This window comes from Heterodontus francisci, chromosome 20 (assembly GCF_036365525.1).
Source record: "Heterodontus francisci isolate sHetFra1 chromosome 20, sHetFra1.hap1, whole genome shotgun sequence".
In the NCBI taxonomy this organism is placed as follows: domain Eukaryota; kingdom Metazoa; phylum Chordata; class Chondrichthyes; order Heterodontiformes; family Heterodontidae; genus Heterodontus; species Heterodontus francisci.
This window is the reverse complement of record NC_090390.1, coordinates 10648347-10665523: the sequence shown is the minus strand read 5'-3', so window position 1 is coordinate 10665523 and position 17177 is coordinate 10648347. Positions and strand designations below refer to the sequence as shown.

General features: G+C 38.4%; 1 protein-coding gene across 3 annotated transcripts in view; it reads right to left on the bottom strand.

Moving 5' to 3' along the window:
* LOC137380898 (DPY30 domain-containing protein 1-like) overlaps positions 1 to 17177 on the bottom strand; it is a 597603-nt gene that overhangs the window by 258813 nt on the left and 321613 nt on the right. The gene's annotated exons all lie outside the window — the stretch shown is intronic.

Genomic DNA, 17177 nt, shown 5'->3' with positions numbered 1-17177 from the left:
TAAGGTTGTCTGAGAGAGAGATGAGAATGATAGAGAGATAAGGGTGTATGAGAGAAAGATGAGAATGTTAGAAGGATCAGGGGGTTTGAGAGAGAGATGAGAATGATAGAGAGATAAGGGTGTATGAGAGAGAGATGAGAATGTGAGAATGATAATTGTGTATGAGAGAGTGATGAGAATGATAGAGAGATAAGGGTGTATGAGAGAGAGATGAGAATGTTAGAATGATAAAGGTGTATGAGAGAGTGATGAGAAAGTTAGAAAGATAAGGGTGTATGAGAGAGAGATGAGAATGATAGAGAGTTAAGGGTGTATGAGAGAGAGATGAGAATGATAGAGAGATAAGAATGTATGAGAGAGAGATGAGAATGTTAGAAAGATAAGGGTGTATGAGAGAGAGATGAGAATGATAGAGAGATAACGGTGCATGAGAGAGAGATGAGAATGTTAGAAAGATAAGGGTGTATGAGAGAGTGATGAGAAAGTTAGAAAGATAAGGGTGTATGAGAGAGAGATGAGAATGAGAGAGAGATAAGGGTGCATGAGAGAAAGATGAGAATGTTAGAAAGATAAGGGTGTATGAGAGAGAGATGAGAATGATAGAGAGATAAGAGTGTATGAGAGAGAGATGAGAATGTTAGAAAGATAAGGGTGTATGAGAGAGAGATGAGAATGTTAGAAAAATAAGAGTGTAAGAGAGATGAGAATGATAGAGAGATGAGGGTGTATGAGAGAGAGATGAGAATGTTAGAAAGATAATGGTGTATGAGAGAGAGATGAGAATGATAGAGAGATAAGGGTGTATGAGAGAGAGATGAGAATGTGAGAGAGATAAGGGTGTATGAGAGAGAAATGAGAATGATAGAGAGATAAGGTGTATGAGAGAGAGATGAGAATGTTAGAAAGATAAGGGTGTATGAGAGAGAGATGAGAATGATAGCGAGATTAGGGTGTATGAGAGAGAGATGAGAATGATAGAGAGATAAGAGTGTATGAGAGAGAGATGAGAATGTTAGAAAGATAAGGGTGTATGAGAGAGAGATGAGAATGATAGAGAGATAAGGGTGTATGAGAGAGAGATGAGAATGATAGTGAGATAAGAGTGTATGAGAGAGAGATGAGAATGTTCGAAAGATAAGGGTGTATGAGAGAGAGATGAGAATGATAGAGAGATAAGGGTGTGTGAGAGAGAGATGTGAATGTTAGAAAGATAAGGGTGTATGAGAGAGAGTCGAGAATGTTAGAAAGATAAGGGTGTATGAGAGAGAGATGAGAATGATAGAGAGATAAGGGTGTATGAGAGAGAGATGAGAATGAAAGGGAGATAAGAGTGTATGAGAGAGATGAGAATGTTAGAAAGATAAGGGTGTATGAGAGAGAGATGAGAATGTTAGAAAGATAAGAGTGTAAGAGAGATGAGAATGATAGAGAGATATGGGTGTATGAGAGAGAGATGAGAATGTTAGAAAGATAATGGTGTATGAGAGAGAGATGAGAATGATATAGAGATAAGGGTGTATGAGAGAGAGATGAGAATGTGAGAAAGATAAGGGTGTATGAGAGAGATGAGAATGTGAGAGAGATAAGGGTGTATCAGAGAGAAATGAGAATGATAGAGAGATAAGGTGTATGAGAGAGAGATGAGAATGTGAGAGAGTAAGGGTGTATGAGAGAGATGAGAATATCAGTAAGATAATGGTGTATGAGAGAGAGATGAGAATGTCCGTGAGATTAGGGTGTATGAGAGACAGATGAGAATGATTGAGAGATAAGGGTATATGAGAGAGAGTTGAGAATGTTATAAAGGAAACGGTGTATGAGAGAGAGATGAGAATGATAGAGAGATAAGGGTGTATGAGAGAGAGATGAGAATGTTAGAAAAATTAGGGTGTATGAGAGAGAGATGAGAATGTTAGAAAGATCAGGGTGCATGAGAGAGAGATGAGAATGATAGAGAGATAAGGGTGTATGAGCGAGTGATGAGAATGATAGAGAGATAAGGGTGTGAGAGAGAGATGAGAATGTGAGAAAGATAAGGGTGTATGAGATAGTGATGAGAAAGTTAGAAAGATAAGGGTGTATGAGAGAGAGATGAGAATGACAGAGATATAAGGGTGTATGAGAGAGAGATGAGAATGTTAGAAAGATAAGGGTGTATGAGAGAGAGATAAGAATGTTAGAGAGATAAGGGTGTATGAGAGAGAGATGAGAATGTGAGAAAGATAAGGGTGTATGAGAGAGAGTTGAGAATGTTAGAAAGATAAGGGTGTATGAGAGACAGATGAGAATGATACAGAGATAAGTGTGTATGAGAGAGAGATGAGAATGATAGAGAGATAAGAGGGTATGAGACAGAGATGAGAAAGTTAGACAGATAAGGGTGTATGAGAGAGAGATGAGAATGATAGACAGATAAGGGTATATGAGAGAGAGTTGAGAATGTTATAAAGGAAACGGTGTATGAGAGAGAGATGAGAATGATAGAGAGATAAGGGTGTATGAGAGAGAGATGAGAATGTTAGAAAAATTAGGGTGTATGAGAGAGAGAAGAGAATGTTAGAAAGATCAGGGTGCATGAGAGAGAGATGAGAATGATAGAGAGATAAGGGTGTATGAGCGAGTGATGAGAATGATAGAGAGATAAGGGTGTGAGAGAGAGATGAGAATGTGAGAAAGATAAGGGTGTATGAGATAGTGATGAGAAAGTTCGAAAGATAAGGGTGTATGAGAGAGAGATGAGAATGACAGAGAGATAAGGGTGTATGAGAGAGAGATGAGAATGATAGAGAGATAAGGGTGTATGAGAGAGAGATGAGAATGTTAGAAAGATAAGGGTGTATGAGAGAGAGATGAGAATGATAGAGAGATAAGGGTGTATGAGAGAGAGATGAGAATGTTATAAAGATAAGGGTGTATGAGAGAGAGATAAGAATGATAGAGAGATAAGGGTGTATGAGAGAGAGATGAGAATGTGAGAAAGATAAGGGTGTATGAGAGACAGATGAGAATGATAGAGAGATAAGGGTGTATGAGGGAGAGATGAGAATGTTAGAGAGATGAGATTGTCTGAGAGAGAGAGTAGAGAATGTTCGAAAGATAAGAGTGTGTGAGAGAGTGCTGAGAATGTTAGAAAGATAAGGTTGTCTGAGAGAGAGATGAGAATGATAGAGAGATAAGGGTGTATGAGAGAAAGATGAGAATGTTAGAAGGATCAGGGGGTTTGAGAGAGAGATGAGAATGATAGAGAGATAAGGGTGTATGAGAGAGAGATGAGAATGTGAGAATGATAATTGTGTATGAGAGAGTGATGAGAATGATAGAGAGATAAGGGTGTATGAGAGAGAGATGAGAATGTTAGAATGATAAAGGTGTATGAGAGAGTGATGAGAAAGTTAGAAAGATAAGGGTGTATGAGAGAGAGATGAGAATGATAGAGAGTTAAGGGTGTATGAGAGAGAGATGAGAATGATAGAGAGATAAGAATGTATGAGAGAGAGATGAGAATGTTAGAAAGATAAGGGTGTATGAGAGAGAGATGAGAATGATAGAGAGATAACGGTGCATGAGAGAGAGATGAGAATGTTAGAAAGATAAGGGTGTATGAGAGAGTGATGAGAAAGTTAGAAAGATAAGGGTGTATGAGAGAGAGATGAGAATGATAGAGAGATAAGGGTGCATGAGAGAAAGATGAGAATGTTAGAAAGATAAGGGTGTATGAGAGAGAGATGAGAATGATAGAGAGATAAGAGTGTATGAGAGAGAGATGAGAATGTTAGAAAGATAAGGGTGTATGAGAGAGAGATGAGAATGTTAGAAAGATAAGAGTGTAAGAGAGATGAGAATGATAGAGAGATAAGGGTGTATGAGAGAGATGAGAATGATAGGGAGATAAGAGTGCATGAGAGAGAGATGAGAATGTTAGAAAGATAAGGGTGTATGAGAGAGAGATGAGAATGTTAGAAAAATAAGAGTGTAAGAGAGATGAGAATGATAGAGAGATGAGGGTGTATGAGAGAGAGATGAGAATGTTAGAAAGATAAGGGTGTATGAGAGAGAGATGAGAATGTTAGAAAAATAAGAGTGTAAGAGAGAGAGATGAGAATGTGAGAGAGATAAGGGTGTATGAGAGAGAAATGAGAATGATAGAGAGATAAGGTGTATGAGAGAGAGATGAGAATGTTAGAAAGATAAGGGTGTATGAGAGAGAGATGAGAATGATAGCGAGATTAGGGTGTATGAGAGAGAGATGAGAATGATAGAGAGATAAGAGTGTATGAGAGAGAGATGAGAATGTTAGAAAGATAAGGGTGTATGAGAGAGAGATGAGAATGATAGAGAGATAAGGGTGTATGAGAGAGAGATGAGAATGATAGTGAGATAAGAGTGTATGAGAGAGAGATGAGAATGTTCGAAAGATAAGGGTGTATGAGAGAGAGATGAGAATGATAGAGAGATAAGGGTGTGTGAGAGAGAGATGTGAATGTTAGAAAGATAAGGGTGTATGAGAGAGAGTCGAGAATGTTAGAAAGATAAGGGTGTATGAGAGAGAGATGAGAATGATAGAGAGATAAGGGTGTATGAGAGAGAGATGAGAATGAAAGGGAGATAAGAGTGTATGAGAGAGATGAGAATGTTAGAAAGATAAGGGTGTATGAGAGAGAGATGAGAATGTTAGAAAGATAAGAGTGTAAGAGAGATGAGAATGATAGAGAGATAAGGGTGTATGAGAGAGAGATGAGAATGTTAGAAAGATAATGGTGTATGAGAGAGAGATGAGAATGATATAGAGATAAGGGTGTATGAGAGAGAGATGAGAATGTGAGAAAGATAAGGGTGTATGAGAGAGATGAGAATGTGAGAGAGATAAGGGTGTATCAGAGAGAAATGAGAATGATAGAGAGATAAGGTGTATGAGAGAGAGATGAGAATGTGAGAGAGTAAGGGTGTATGAGAGAGATGAGAATATCAGTAAGATAATGGTGTATGAGAGAGAGATGAGAATGTCCGTGAGATTAGGGTGTATGAGAGACAGATGAGAATGATTGAGAGATAAGGGTATATGAGAGAGAGTTGAGAATGTTATAAAGGAAACGGTGTATGAGAGAGAGATGAGAATGATAGAGAGATAAGGGTGTATGAGAGAGAGATGAGAATGTTAGAAAAATTAGGGTGTATGAGAGAGAGATGAGAATGTTAGAAAGATCAGGGTGCATGAGAGAGAGATGAGAATGATAGAGAGATAAGGGTGTATGAGCGAGTGATGAGAATGATAGAGAGATAAGGGTGTGAGAGAGAGATGAGAATGTGAGAAAGATAAGGGTGTATGAGATAGTGATGAGAAAGTTAGAAAGATAAGGGTGTATGAGAGAGAGATGAGAATGACAGAGATATAAGGGTGTATGAGAGAGAGATGAGAATGTTAGAAAGATAAGGGTGTATGAGAGAGAGATAAGAATGTTAGAGAGATAAGGGTGTATGAGAGAGAGATGAGAATGTGAGAAAGATAAGGGTGTATGAGAGAGAGTTGAGAATGTTAGAAAGATAAGGGTGTATGAGAGACAGATGAGAATGATACAGAGATAAGTGTGTATGAGAGAGAGATGAGAATGATAGAGAGATAAGAGGGTATGAGACAGAGATGAGAAAGTTAGACAGATAAGGGTGTATGAGAGAGAGATGAGAATGATAGACAGATAAGGGTGTATGAGAGAGAGATGAGAATGATAGAAAGATCAGGGTGCGTGAGAGAGAGATGAGAATGATAGAGAGATAAGGGTGTATGAGAGTGAGATGAGAATGTTAGAAAGATAAGGGTGTATGAGAGAGTGATGAGAAAGTTAGAAAGATAAGGGTGTATGAGAGAGAGATGAGAATGATAGAGAGATAATGGTGCATGAGAGAGAAATGAGAATGTTAGAAAGATAAGGGTGTATGAGAGAGTGATGAAAAAGTTAGAAAGATAAGGGTGCATGAGAGAGAGATGAGAATGATAGAGAGATAAGGGTGTATGATAGAGAGGTGAAAATGATAGAGAGATAAGGGTGTATGAGAGAGAGATGAGAATGTTAGAAAGATAAGGGTGTATGAGAGAGAGATGAGAAAGTTAGAAAGATAAGGGTGTATGAAAGAGAGATGAGAATGATAGAGAGATAAGGGTGTATGAGAGAGAGATGAGAATGTTAGAAAGATAAGGGTGTATGAGAGAGTGATGAGAATGTTAGAAAGATCAGGGTGTATGAGAGAGAGATGAGAATGATAGAGAGATAAGGGTGTATGAGAGAGAGATGAGAATGATAGAGAGATAAGAGGGTATGAGAGAGAGATGAGAATGATAGAAAGATCAGGGTGCGTGAGAGAGAGATGAGAATGATAGAGAGATAAGGGTGTATGAGAGTGAGATGAGAATGTTAGAAAGATAAGGGTGTATGAGAGAGTGATGAGAAAGTTAGAAAGATAAGGGTGTGTGAGAGAGAGATGAGAATGATAGAGAGATAAGGGTGCATGAGAGAGAGATGAGAATGTTAGAAAGATCAGGGTGCGTGAGAGAGAGATGAGAATGATAGAGAGATAAGGGTGTATGAGAGTGAGATGAGAATGTTAGAAAGATAAGGGTGTATGAGAGAGTGATGAGAAAGTTAGAAAGATAAGGGTGTATGAGAGAGAGATGAGAATGATAGAGAGATAAGGGTGCATGAGAGAGAGATGAGAATGTTAGAAAGATAAGGGTGTATGAGAGAGTGATGAGAAAGTTAGAAAGATAAGGGTGTATGAGAGAGAGATGAGAATGATAGAGAGATAAGGGTGTATGATAGAGAGGTGAGAATGATAGAGAGATAAGGGTGTATGAGAGAGAGATGAGAATGTTAGAAAGATAAGGGTGTATGAGAGAGAGATGAGAAAGTTAGAAAGATAAGGGTGTATGAAAGAGAGATGAGAATGATAGAGAGATAAGGGTGTATGAGAGAGAGATGAGAATGCTAGAAAGATAAGGGTGTATGAGAGAGTGATGAGAATGTTAGAAAGATAAGGGTGTATGAGAGATGAGAATGATAGAGAGATAAGGGTGTATGAGAGAGAGATGAGAATGTTAGAAAGATAAGGGTGTATGAGAGAGAGATGAGAATGTTAGAAAGATAAGAGTGTAAGAGAGATGAGAATGATAGAGAGATAAGGGTGTATGAGAGAGAGATGAGAATGTTAGAAAGATAATGGTGTATGAGAGAGAGATGAGAATGATATAGAGATAAGGGTGTATGAGAGAGAGATGAGAATGTGAGAAAGATAAGGGTGTATGAGAGAGATGAGAATGTGAGAGAGATAAGGGTGTATCAGAGAGAAATGAGAATGATAGAGAGATAAGGTGTATGAGAGAGAGATGAGAATGTGAGAGAGTAAGGGTGTATGAGAGAGATGAGAATATCAGTAAGATAATGGTGTATGAGAGAGAGATGAGAATGTCCGTGAGATTAGGGTGTATGAGAGACAGATGAGAATGATTGAGAGATAAGGGTATATGAGAGAGAGTTGAGAATGTTATAAAGGAAACGGTGTATGAGAGAGAGATGAGAATGATAGAGAGATAAGGGTGTATGAGAGAGAGATGAGAATGTTAGAAAAATTAGGGTGTATGAGAGAGAGATGAGAATGTTAGAAAGATCAGGGTGCATGAGAGAGAGATGAGAATGATAGAGAGATAAGGGTGTATGAGCGAGTGATGAGAATGATAGAGAGATAAGGGTGTGAGAGAGAGATGAGAATGTGAGAAAGATAAGGGTGTATGAGATAGTGATGAGAAAGTTAGAAAGATAAGGGTGTATGAGAGAGAGATGAGAATGACAGAGATATAAGGGTGTATGAGAGAGAGATGAGAATGTTAGAAAGATAAGGGTGTATGAGAGAGAGATAAGAATGTTAGAGAGATAAGGGTGTATGAGAGAGAGATGAGAATGTGAGAAAGATAAGGGTGTATGAGAGAGAGTTGAGAATGTTAGAAAGATAAGGGTGTATGAGAGACAGATGAGAATGATACAGAGATAAGTGTGTATGAGAGAGAGATGAGAATGATAGAGAGATAAGAGGGTATGAGACAGAGATGAGAAAGTTAGACAGATAAGGGTGTATGAGAGAGAGATGAGAATGATAGACAGATAAGGGTGTATGAGAGAGAGATGAGAATGATAGAAAGATCAGGGTGCGTGAGAGAGAGATGAGAATGATAGAGAGATAAGGGTGTATGAGAGTGAGATGAGAATGTTAGAAAGATAAGGGTGTATGAGAGAGTGATGAGAAAGTTAGAAAGATAAGGGTGTATGAGAGAGAGATGAGAATGATAGAGAGATAATGGTGCATGAGAGAGAAATGAGAATGTTAGAAAGATAAGGGTGTATGAGAGAGTGATGAAAAAGTTAGAAAGATAAGGGTGCATGAGAGAGAGATGAGAATGATAGAGAGATAAGGGTGTATGATAGAGAGGTGAAAATGATAGAGAGATAAGGGTGTATGAGAGAGAGATGAGAATGTTAGAAAGATAAGGGTGTATGAGAGAGAGATGAGAAAGTTAGAAAGATAAGGGTGTATGAAAGAGAGATGAGAATGATAGAGAGATAAGGGTGTATGAGAGAGAGATGAGAATGTTAGAAAGATAAGGGTGTATGAGAGAGTGATGAGAATGTTAGAAAGATCAGGGTGTATGAGAGAGAGATGAGAATGATAGAGAGATAAGGGTGTATGAGAGAGAGATGAGAATGATAGAGAGATAAGAGGGTATGAGAGAGAGATGAGAATGATAGAAAGATCAGGGTGCGTGAGAGAGAGATGAGAATGATAGAGAGATAAGGGTGTATGAGAGTGAGATGAGAATGTTAGAAAGATAAGGGTGTATGAGAGAGTGATGAGAAAGTTAGAAAGATAAGGGTGTGTGAGAGAGAGATGAGAATGATAGAGAGATAAGGGTGCATGAGAGAGAGATGAGAATGTTAGAAAGATCAGGGTGCGTGAGAGAGAGATGAGAATGATAGAGAGATAAGGGTGTATGAGAGTGAGATGAGAATGTTAGAAAGATAAGGGTGTATGAGAGAGTGATGAGAAAGTTAGAAAGATAAGGGTGTATGAGAGAGAGATGAGAATGATAGAGAGATAAGGGTGCATGAGAGAGAGATGAGAATGTTAGAAAGATAAGGGTGTATGAGAGAGTGATGAGAAAGTTAGAAAGATAAGGGTGTATGAGAGAGAGATGAGAATGATAGAGAGATAAGGGTGTATGATAGAGAGGTGAGAATGATAGAGAGATAAGGGTGTATGAGAGAGAGATGAGAATGTTAGAAAGATAAGGGTGTATGAGAGAGAGATGAGAAAGTTAGAAAGATAAGGGTGTATGAAAGAGAGATGAGAATGATAGAGAGATAAGGGTGTATGAGAGAGAGATGAGAATGCTAGAAAGATAAGGGTGTATGAGAGAGTGATGAGAATGTTAGAAAGATAAGGGTGCATGAGAGAGAGATGAGAATGATAGAGAGATAAGGGTGTATGAGAGAGAGATGAGAATGATAGAGAGATAAGAGGGTATGAGAGAGAGATGAGAAAGTTAGACAGATAAGGGTGCATGAGAGAGAGATGAGAATGATGGAGAGATAAGGGTGTATTATAGAGAGATGAGAATGATAGAGAGATAAGAGTGTATGAGAGAGAGATGAGAATGTTAGAAAGATAAGGGTGTATGATAGAGAGATGAGAATGATAGAGAGATAAGAGTGTATGAGAGAGAGATGAGAATGTTAGAAAGATAAGGGTGTATGAGAGAGAGATGAGAATGATAGAGAGATAAGGGTGTATGAGAGAGAGATGAGAATGTTAGAAAGATAAGGGTGTATGAGAGAGAGATGAGAAAGTTAGAAAGATAAGGGTGTATGAAAGAGAGATGAGAATGATAGAGAGATAAGGGTGTATGAGAGAGAGATGAGAATGTTAGAAAGATAAGGGTGTATGAGAGAGAGATGAGAATGTTATAAAGATCAGGGTGTATGAGAGAGAGATGAGAATGATCGAGAGATAAGGGTGTATGAGAGAGTGATGAGCATGTTAGAAAGGTCAGGGTGCATGAGAGAAGGTTGAGAATGATTGAGAGATAAGGGTATATGAGAGAGAGTTGAGAATGTTATAAAGGAAACGGTGTATGAGAGAGAGATGAGAATGATAGAGAGATAAGGGTGTATGAGAGAGAGATGAGAATGTTAGAAAAATTAGGGTGTATGAGAGAGAGAAGAGAATGTTAGAAAGATCAGGGTGCATGAGAGAGAGATGAGAATGATAGAGAGATAAGGGTGTATGAGCGAGTGATGAGAATGATAGAGAGATAAGGGTGTGAGAGAGAGATGAGAATGTGAGAAAGATAAGGGTGTATGAGATAGTGATGAGAAAGTTCGAAAGATAAGGGTGTATGAGAGAGAGATGAGAATGACAGAGAGATAAGGGTGTATGAGAGAGAGATGAGAATGATAGAGAGATAAGGGTGTATGAGAGAGAGATGAGAATGTTAGAAAGATAAGGGTGTATGAGAGAGAGATGAGAATGATAGAGAGATAAGGGTGTATGAGAGAGAGATGAGAATGTTATAAAGATAAGGGTGTATGAGAGAGAGATAAGAATGATAGAGAGATAAGGGTGTATGAGAGAGAGATGAGAGTGTGAGAAAGATAAGGGTGTATGAGAGACAGATGAGAATGATAGAGAGATAAGGGTGTATGAGGGAGAGATGAGAATGTTAGAGAGATGAGATTGTCTGAGAGAGAGAGTAGAGAATGTTCGAAAGATAAGAGTGTGTGAGAGAGTGCTGAGAATGTTAGAAAGATAAGGTTGTATGAGAGAGAGATGAGAATGATAGAGAGATAAGGGTGTATGAGAGAAAGATGAGAATGTTAGAAGGATCAGGGGGTTTGAGAGAGAGATGAGAATGATAGAGAGATAAGGGTGTATGAGAGAGAGATGAGAATGTGAGAATGATAATTGTGTATGAGAGAGTGATGAGAATGATAGAGAGATAAGGGTGTATGAGAGAGAGATGAGAATGTTAGAATGATAAAGGTGTATGAGAGAGTGATGAGAAAGTTAGAAAGATAAGGGTGTATGAGAGAGAGATGAGAATGATAGAGAGTTAAGGGTGTATGAGAGAGAGATGAGAATGATAGAGAGATAAGAATGTATGAGAGAGAGATGAGAATGTTAGAAAGATAAGGGTGTATGAGAGAGAGATGAGAATGATAGAGAGATAACGGTGCATGAGAGAGAGATGAGAATGTTAGAAAGATAAGGGTGTATGAGAGAGTGATGAGAAAGTTAGAAAGATAAGGGTGTATGAGAGAGAGATGAGAATGAGAGAGAGATAAGGGTGCATGAGAGAAAGATGAGAATGTTAGAAAGATAAGGGTGTATGAGAGAGAGATGAGAATGTTAGAAAGATAAGAGTGTAAGAGAGATGAGAATGATAGAGAGATAAGGGTGTATGAGAGAGATGAGAATGATAGGGAGATAAGAGTGTATGAGAGAGAGATGAGAATGTTAGAAAGATAAGGGTGTATGAGAGAGAGATGAGAATGTTAGAAAAATAAGAGTGTAAGAGAGATGAGAATGATAGAGAGATGAGGGTGTATGAGAGAGAGATGAGAATGTTAGAAAGATAATGGTGTATGAGAGAGAGATGAGAATGATAGAGAGATAAGGGTGTATGAGAGAGAGATGAGAATGTGAGAGAGATAAGGGTGTATGAGAGAGAAATGAGAATGATAGAGAGATAAGGTGTATGAGAGAGAGATGAGAATGTTAGAAAGATAAGGGTGTATGAGAGAGAGATGAGAATGATAGCGAGATTAGGGTGTATGAGAGAGAGATGAGAATGATAGAGAGATAAGAGTGTATGAGAGAGAGATGAGAATGTTAGAAAGATAAGGGTGTATGAGAGAGAGATGAGAATGATAGAGAGATAAGGGTGTATGAGAGAGAGATGAGAATGATAGTGAGATAAGAGTGTATGAGAGAGAGATGAGAATGTTCGAAAGATAAGGGTGTATGAGAGAGAGATGAGAATGATAGAGAGATAAGGGTGTGTGAGAGAGAGATGTGAATGTTAGAAAGATAAGGGTGTATGAGAGAGAGTCGAGAATGTTAGAAAGATAAGGGTGTATGAGAGAGAGATGAGAATGATAGAGAGATAAGGGTGTATGAGAGAGAGATGAGAATGAAAGGGAGATAAGAGTGTATGAGAGAGAGATGAGAATGTTAGAAAGATAAGGGTGTATGAGAGAGAGATGAGAATGTTAGAAAGATAAGAGTGTAAGAGAGATGAGAATGATAGAGAGATAAGGGTGTATGAGAGAGAGATGAGAATGTTAGAAAGATAATGGTGTATGAGAGAGAGATGAGAATGATATAGAGATAAGGGTGTATGAGAGAGAGATGAGAATGTGAGAAAGATAAGGGTGTATGAGAGAGATGAGAATGTGAGAGAGATAAGGGTGTATCAGAGAGAAATGAGAATGATAGAGAGATAAGGTGTATGAGAGAGAGATGAGAATGTGAGAGAGTAAGGGTGTATGAGAGAGATGAGAATATCAGTAAGATAATGGTGTATGAGAGAGAGATGAGAATGTCCGTGAGATTAGGGTGTATGAGAGACAGATGAGAATGATTGAGAGATAAGGGTATATGAGAGAGAGTTGAGAATGTTATAAAGGAAACGGTGTATGAGAGAGAGATGAGAATGATAGAGAGATAAGGGTGTATGAGAGAGAGATGAGAATGTTAGAAAAATTAGGGTGTATGAGAGAGAGATGAGAATGTTAGAAAGATCAGGGTGCATGAGAGAGAGATGAGAATGATAGAGAGATAAGGGTGTATGAGCGAGTGATGAGAATGATAGAGAGATAAGGGTGTGAGAGAGAGATGAGAATGTGAGAAAGATAAGGGTGTATGAGATAGTGATGAGAAAGTTAGAAAGATAAGGGTGTATGAGAGAGAGATGAGAATGACAGAGATATAAGGGTGTATGAGAGAGAGATGAGAATGTTAGAAAGATAAGGGTGTATGAGAGAGAGATAAGAATGTTAGAGAGATAAGGGTGTATGAGAGAGAGATGAGAATGTGAGAAAGATAAGGGTGTATGAGAGAGAGTTGAGAATGTTAGAAAGATAAGGGTGTATGAGAGACAGATGAGAATGATACAGAGATAAGTGTGTATGAGAGAGAGATGAGAATGATAGAGAGATAAGAGGGTATGAGACAGAGATGAGAAAGTTAGACAGATAAGGGTGTATGAGAGAGAGATGAGAATGATAGACAGATAAGGGTGTATGAGAGAGAGATGAGAATGATAGAAAGATCAGGGTGCGTGAGAGAGAGATGAGAATGATAGAGAGATAAGGGTGTATGAGAGTGAGATGAGAATGTTAGAAAGATAAGGGTGTATGAGAGAGTGATGAGAAAGTTAGAAAGATAAGGGTGTATGAGAGAGAGATGAGAATGATAGAGAGATAATGGTGCATGAGAGAGAAATGAGAATGTTAGAAAGATAAGGGTGTATGAGAGAGTGATGAAAAAGTTAGAAAGATAAGGGTGCATGAGAGAGAGATGAGAATGATAGAGAGATAAGGGTGTATGATAGAGAGGTGAAAATGATAGAGAGATAAGGGTGTATGAGAGAGAGATGAGAATGTTAGAAAGATAAGGGTGTATGAGAGAGAGATGAGAATGTTAGAAAGATAAGGGTGTATGAAAGAGAGATGAGAATGATAGAGAGATAAGGGTGTATGAGAGAGAGATGAGAATGTTAGAAAGATAAGGGTGTATGAGAGAGTGATGAGAATGTTAGAAAGATCAGGGTGTATGAGAGAGAGATGAGAATGATAGAGAGATAAGGGTGTATGAGAGAGAGATGAGAATGATAGAGAGATAAGAGGGTATGAGAGAGAGATGAGAATGATAGAAAGATCAGGGTGCGTGAGAGAGAGATGAGAATGATAGAGAGATAAGGGTGTATGAGAGTGAGATGAGAATGTTAGAAAGATAAGGGTGTATGAGAGAGTGATGAGAAAGTTAGAAAGATAAGGGTGTATGAGAGAGAGATGAGAATGATAGAGAGATAAGGGTGCATGAGAGAGAGATGAGAATGTTAGAAAGATAAGGGAGTATGAGAGAGTGATGAGAAAGTTAGAAAGATAAGGGTGCATGAGAGAGAGATGAGAATGATAGAGAGATAAGGGTGTATGATAGAGAGGTGAGAATGATAGAGAGATAAGGGTGTATGAGAGAGAGATGAGAATGTTAGAAAGATAAGGGTGTATGAGAGAGAGATGAGGAAGTTAGAAAGATAAGGGTGTATGAAAGAGAGATGAGAATGATAGAGAGATAAGGGTGTATGAGAGAGAGATGAGAATGTTAGAAAGATAAGGGTGTATGAGAGAGTGATGAGAATGTTAGAAAGATCAGGGTGTATGAGAGAGAGATGAGAATGATAGAGAGATAAGGGTGTATGAGAGAGAGATGAGAATGATAGAGAGATAAGAGGGTATGAGAGAGAGATGAGAAAGTTAGACAGATAAGGGTGCATGCGAGAGAGATGAGAATGATGGAGAGATAAGGGTGTATTATGGAGAGATGAGAATGATAGAGAGATAAGAGTGTATGAGAGAGAGATGAGAATGTTCGACAGATAAGGGTGTATGAGAGAGAGATGAGAATGATAGAGAGATAAGGGTGTGTGAGAGAGAGATGTGAATGTTAGAAAGATAAGGGTGTATGAGAGAGAGTCGAGAATGTTAGAAAGATAAGGGTGTATGAGAGAGAGATGAGAATGATAGAGAGATAAGGGTGTATGAGAGAGAGATGAGAATGATAGGGAGATAAGAGTGTATGAGAGAGAGATGAGAATGTTTGAAAGATAAGGGTGTATGAGAGAGAGATGAGAATGTTAGAAAGATAAGAGTGTAAGAGAGATGAGAATGATAGAGAGATAAGGGTGTATGAGAGAGAGATGAGAATGTTAGAAAGATAATGGTGTATGAGAGAGAGATGAGAATGATATAGAGATAAGGGTGTATGAGAGAGAGATGAGAATGTGAGAAAGATAAGGGTGCATGAGAGAGAGATGAGAATGTGTGAGAGATAAGGGTGTATCAGAGAGAAATGAGAATGATAGAGAGATAAGGTGTATGAGAGAGAGATGAGAATGTGAGAGAGTAAGGGTGTATGAGAGAGATGAGAATATCAGTAAGATAATGGTGTATGAGAGAGAGATGAGAATGTCCGTGAGATTAGGGTGTATGAGAGACAGATGAGAATGATTGAGAGATAAGGGTATATGAGAGAGAGTTGAGAATGTTATAAAGGAAACGGTGTATGAGAGAGAGATGAGAATGATAGAGAGATAAGGGTGTATGAGAGAGAGATGAGAATGTTAGAAAGATCAGGGTGCATGAGAGAGAGATGAGAATGATAGAGAGATAAGGGTGTATGAGCGAGTGATGAGAATGATAGAGAGATAAGTGTGTGAGAGAGAGATGAGAATGTGAGAAAGATCAGGGTGCATGAGAGAGAGATGAGAATGATAGAGAGATAAGGGTGTATGAGAGAGAGATGAGAATGATAGAGAGATAAGAGGGTATGAGAGAGAGATGAGAAAGTTAGACAGATAAGGGTGCATGAGAGAGAGATGAGAATGATGGAGAGATAAGGGTGTATTATAGAGAGATGAGAATGATAGAGAGATAAGAGTGTATGAGAGAGACATGAGAATGTTAGAAAGCTAAGGGTGTATGATAGAGAGATGAGAATGATAGAGAGATAAGAGTGTATGAGAGAGAGATGAGAATGTTAGAAAGATAAGGGTGTATGAGAGAGAGATGAGAATGATAGAGAGATAAGGCTGTATGAGAGAGAGATGAGAATGTTAGAAAGATAAGGGTGTATGAGAGAGAGATGAGAAAGTTAGAAAGATAAGGGTGTATGAAAGAGAGATGAGAATGATAGAGAGATAAGGGTGTATGAGAGAGAGATGAGAATGTTAGAAAGATAAGGGTGTATGAGAGAGAGATGAGAATGTTACAAAGATCAGGGTGTATGAGAGAGAGATGAGAATGATAGAGAGATAAGGGTGTATTATAGAGAGATGAGAATGATAGAGAGATAAGAGTGTATGAGGGAGAGATGAGAATGATGGCGAGATAAGGGTGTATTATAGAGAGATGAGAATGAAAGAAAGATAAGAGTGTATGAGAGAGAGATGAGAATGATAGAGAGATAAGAGTGTATGAGAGAGAGATGAGAATGATAGAGAGATAAGGGTGTATGAGAGAGAGATGTGAATGTTAGAAAGATAAGGCTGTATGAGAGAGATGAGAATATCAGTAAGATAAGGCAGTATGAGAGAGAGATGAGAATGTTCGAAAGATAAGGGTGTATGAGAGAGAGATGAGAATGATAGAGAGATAAAGTTGCATGAGAGAGAGATGAGAATGTTACAAAGATAAGGGTGTATGAGAGAGAGATGAGAATGATAGAGAGATAAGGGTGCATGAGAGAGAGATGAGAATGTTAGAAAGATAAGGGTGTATGAGAGAGAGATGAGAATGTTCGAAAGATAAGGGTGTGTGAGAGAGAGATGAGAATGATAGAGAGTTAAGGGTGTATGAGAGAGAGATGAGAATGTTCGAAAGATAAGGGTGTGTGAGAGAGAGATGAGAATGATAGAGAGATAAGGGTGTATGAGAGAGAGATGAGAATGTTAGAAAGATCAGGGTGCGTGAGAGAGAGATGAGAATGATAGAGAGATAAGGGTGTATGAGAGTGAGATGAGAATGTTAGAAAGATAAGGGTGTATGAGAGAGTGATGAGAAAGTTAGAAAGATAAGGGTGTATGAGAGAGAGATGAGAATGATAGAGAGATAAGGGTGCATGAGAGAGAGATGAGAATGTTAGAAAGATAAGGGTGTATGAGAGAGTGATGAGAAAGTTAGAAAGATAAGGGTGTATGAGAGAGAGATGAGAATGATAGAGAGATAAGGGTGTATGATAGAGAGGTGAGAATGATAGAGAGATAAGGGTGTATGAGAGAGAGATGAGAATGTTAGAAAGATAAGGGTGTATGAGAGAGAGATGAGAAAGTTAGAAAGATAAGGGTGTATGAAAGAGAG